The sequence below is a fragment of the Columba livia genome, chromosome 8 (genome assembly GCF_036013475.1).
Source record: "Columba livia isolate bColLiv1 breed racing homer chromosome 8, bColLiv1.pat.W.v2, whole genome shotgun sequence".
Classification (NCBI taxonomy): Eukaryota; Metazoa; Chordata; class Aves; order Columbiformes; family Columbidae; genus Columba; species Columba livia.
Window position 1 is genome coordinate 16,757,440 of NC_088609.1, and position 4,570 is coordinate 16,762,009.

At 46.4% G+C, this 4,570-nt stretch overlaps 1 long non-coding RNA gene across 1 annotated transcript; it reads right to left on the reverse strand.

Annotated features, from left to right (window-relative positions):
* Positions 1-565: 565 nt before the first annotated feature.
* LOC135580112 (uncharacterized) lies at positions 566-4,220 on the reverse strand. The gene is made up of 4 exons (XR_010474306.1): positions 3,921-4,220; positions 2,267-2,339; positions 1,409-1,475; positions 566-1,313 (listed from the first exon to the last, which is right to left on the reverse strand). It is a non-coding gene; the product is annotated as an uncharacterized LOC135580112 (long non-coding RNA).
* Between the last annotated feature and the right edge of the window lie 350 nt (positions 4,221-4,570).

Genomic DNA, 4,570 nt, shown 5'->3' on the forward strand with positions numbered 1-4,570 from the left:
CAAAGCCCAGCGTGAACCCAGCCAGAGGTGCAACCTCTTGCCCAGCTGACAGAACTAAACAAAGACCCTTTGCAGCTATTTATCAAGCATTTCTGGTGCATCTCAGGGCTTGCCCGGATTCTATTATTTTTTTTTTTTTTCCTTTTCAGAATGGGCGTAAGGCAGGTAAACAACTGGATTAAAATGAGCATACGGTTCAGCTCAGAAATGGGGAGAAAGTGCACAATGGGCACGGGGCAGGCAGCAGCCAGCCAGACACTTGCTGTCAGTGCTTTATAGGCACCACAGACCGTATGCAGCTGCCAAGCAAAGGTATGGGATGAGGAGGGTTCTCGCTGTCCTCCATGGGACCCTGCACCTATGGGCAGGGGTAAGAGCTGGTGGGCAGCATCACAGGGCTGTGCCCTGCCTGTGTTCCCTCAGACATTGGACCTCCAAAGGCTGTTTTTCACCCCAAAACTGCAGCCTGCAAAATGCAGGTGCATTTTGCAGGCTGCAGTTTTGGGGTGAAAAACAGCCACTCCTTGGGCAATAGAGAACACCAAGCAGTGGCTCCTTGAACTCAGCTTGCACAGCAAGTACTTTATCCCAATTAGTCCTCATCATCAGGGACACAAAGGCAAGAAATTATCTCTCCAGAACTACTAATGTGAAACACCAATGTTTATTTAATAAATCACAGTCACCTACAGAGACAAAACACCCTGTGGTGTTGCACAGAGGACTGTAGCAAGGCCCCACAGCACTCCATGCCCCTGCAATGCCAAGTCCTAGTGAGGAGCTTGCCATTTCACCCCTTATTTCAGGGTGTTTTGCTTTCAGACATGACGGCAGCTGAGGGATGCCCAGCCTAGGGGTTAAACCAGTCTCAGGTGTCTGTGCCAGTCCTGGTACTTGCTCTTGCAGGATCTTCATGTGTATAGAGCAGGTCTGATGAAACTGAGGACATTCAGGACGCATTTGTGCTTTGCCGGGTCCCAGGCTAAATTTTGGCTCAGCCCAGGCCCACCAGATTTGGGCACACAACATGGGACCAAGGGATACAGGACATGCTTTTGTAGTGAGATCTCAGTTCCAGCCATCTCCACAGCATGAGGGCAAGACAACATGGCACAGAAGCCAAGCAATCACACTATACTCCTCCAGATTAAAGCCAACTCTCTATATTCAATGGGAAGACAAAAAAAAAGAGGATTGGATTCAGCTAATCAGGCAAGAGCAGACCTCTTCTTGGCCTCGTCGCTGGGCTCTGTGGGTCCCATGGGGCAGTTGTTGCGGATATCTTTGCTCAGCCAGGCGGGTTCAGACATATCCTGGGGGAACAGGAGAGCCAGCGAGTCTCAGATTAACAAACTGGTTTAAGGTAGAGGAACACAGCAAAGAAAGCAAAAGCCGTATTTCTGCTCACCTTTGAAAACAGGGCTGCTGCCAGTGAACTCTGCTGTAAAGCAGTTTGCTGTCCAAGGATGAAATTGCTAGATGAAAGCATTGTGTGTTATTTTTGCTTCAAGTACAACTGTTATCATTTAAAGTGATCATTAGTGCCTACTTTTGACATCCTCTTTTCAGCCTTGCAGACTTATTTTCATTGGCCTGAAGAGTAAATCTGGCTATTTCCAAGCCGAAACAATTGTCTGGTAGAAATTGCAGCAAGGTCAAAATTAAGGCTAATACAGTATTGTTTGCAACTGTCGTAGAGAAATTGTGCTCAGATGAAAACAAACGTAATGAGGGCTCAAGAAAACAGCCAGAAAGTTACAGCTTGAACTGCTATACTTTTTCATTACACCAAAAGTGCTCCCTTTGAGCTGCCCATAAATTTAGAAGCCAAAAAAAAAAGGGGGGCATGGGGGAGGTCAATAAAAACAAGGAAGTGAAAAGCAGTGAGACTGGGCTCATATTTAGATTGGTGTCCAGCTCGAGATAATTACACCTTCATCACTGTGGCACCAGCAGGGTTCAGGAAAAGAAACACCACTCCAACTCCCAGCTGCTCTCCTTGGGGTCACAATGGAAATATTTAAATCAAAAGTAAAATGTGATTGAGTCATTTTGGTCCGACGGCAGAACAGACAACCAAAGAAGTGACCCTGTTTCAATTAGGAGGTGATATCCTCAGCTCTAAAATCTACGCTCTAGCTGGGCAGCAGATCTGCTTTTTGATGCTCAGCTGAATCTGAAAATGAGGGCAGAGGGTTTCTGTGGTGTCTGCTTTTAGAAAGTTTCTATAAGAGGAAAGGCAGTGAAACACTGAGCAGTCACTTACCAGAACAGTGGCTTCCCTTGGGTGTGCAGAGCTGCCCGGAGGAGGGTGGATTGGCCCAACGATGCTGCAGGCTCTGGAGGGGCAGTGAGGCAGCTCAGCCAATTTTAAAATATGCCTCTTTATTGCAAATAGAAGCAAGCATCCATCATCTTCAGCTGGTACAAAAACATGCCCTCTTTCTTTCAATCACACCTGCCTGACCCTTCCAAATTGTGAGCCTTTCCTGCCCACAGGAGGATCTGCTTTCTCTTTTCTCACTCTGTTTAAATTCTCCTCCTTGGAACAGTGACATTATTATTTTGCTTCTCACCCCAATTTCCTGTGCTCCTCATAGCATTTTCTTCACAGACGCCTTTCCCAAACTATTGTTTTCTTATTTTTAACAGCTGTTGCTAAACTTCTGGCAAAATTGTTTCCTTCATTGTTTCTTAAACACTTCTTAAAAAGCTCTTTAACTTTCCGTTCACAATTGTGTAATTATTGTTTTTTCCATCCAGTCAGTTTTGCTGGTAATTTCCCCTGATTGATGCTGGCCCTTTACAACACCCAGTAGCTGTTACCAACTGTGGCTCACACAGAATATAATCAGGTCATGGTCACTACTCCTTGAGCTATTACCACTTCTTCAGCAATTAAATCATTGCAGCAATGCAGCATCCTCTTGCATCCAGCTTAATGGTTCCTATATCAGGAAAAGTCTGTCTGAACCCTTGGGAAACTCTCCTGACGCTCGCCCTGGTCACCCATATCCCCGGCGGAGGTTTTGCCGCAGCATCACCATCCAGACCACACAGGACAGAGGTTGCTGGGAGCAGGTGCTGATCTCTGCTTTAACTCAGCAGGCATTTTTTTTAATATCACCCCCCCAACAACCAACTAACAACAAAAAAACCCAAACCCCCCAAAAAACAAAACCACACCACCAAAAAAAACAAACCACAAAACAACAACAAAAACCCAACCAAACAAAAAAAACCCCAACCGACAAAAAAGAAACCTCAACAAACTAAATTGCCCAATGATGCCACGTGAATGAAAGGTCAAAAGGTTTTTAATTACAACATCCTTCTCCCAGTGTAACCCCAGCAGACAGACCTTGAGGCTTTCAGGTACATCTAACACAAATTGCACCATCCTTGTGGCATAAGCCACTAACACAGCAGGGCAGGAAATATTTCCCAGCTGCTGTATAATTCTCTTACAACTATAAAACAAGTGGCCAGGCCCCATTTTCTCATTTACCCTAGATCAGCTGCAATCCCTGACACAGGCTCCTGCATTGATGTTGCACAGATTGGCTGTTAAGTATTTTTGTTGCAAGATTGCAAGAAGAGTGATTTATAGCTAAGGGATTTAGTGACATCTTTTTCTTGTTAAATCGTTTCTTTCTCACCCAAGGTGGAGGACTTGGAGTCTTTCTGACAAGAAAAAAAAATATTGCTTTTTATCTTTCTTTTTTTCTATAGCATTGTACGAATTGCTTTTTTTTCTGTTGCATTTTCAGCACAGAACTTCTGCTGTGCTGAGCAGCCCAGGAGGACCTGCTCCTCAGAGCTGAGGGGGAAAGAACTTCTGGTCCCTGCAGGCTACTTTTCCCTGCCAACATGCTCAGCCCCCTTCAAGGCTGGGGATGGAGAAGAAGGACACGAATTACCTTGTTTTTTTCGAAGCATTTCTTTTCCTTTCACTGTGACTGGGCTGGTTGGATCCACCAGCTCTAGTGGAAGCTCACGGCGGTGTCGGGGCAGGGCTGCTGGGGTTCACCTGCATCCCATCCATGGTACCACAAGAGGTGAAGCAAAGCCTGGCTGTCCCAGCTCTACTTTGGGCAAACCCCCAGGCAGAGGGAGCCCCAGCCCCAGCCCTGCTCCTTTTATAGCTGGAGAGGCCTCAGCTGTCCGAGGGATGCTTCCCTGATGAGTAACAAGCTAAACCTGCTCCAGCCTCCACAGCTCTTCCCTGGGACAGGAAAAAAAAAAAGACGACTTTGCAACCTTTAGTGCAAAATACAATAATAAATCTGTATTTTTCTTACCAAGGAAAGGCAGTTCCCCACTGGATGGTTTTAGCCCCAACTCTTTAGTGTAGTTGCCCTTGTCCTGCAGCCCATACATGCCCTACGGGGCTGTCACAGATCTCGGCACATGGGACAGGCTTTGCAGCCCCGCAATGGTGCGTGTGGGGTTACTGCTGCTTCCCTCCGCGCTGTGACGGCCGGGAGCGTTGCTGTAATATTTTACACATGGCTCTGTCTGTATTTGCCGGGTTTTGTGCTATATATTTTCATTACCAGAAAGAGCTGAG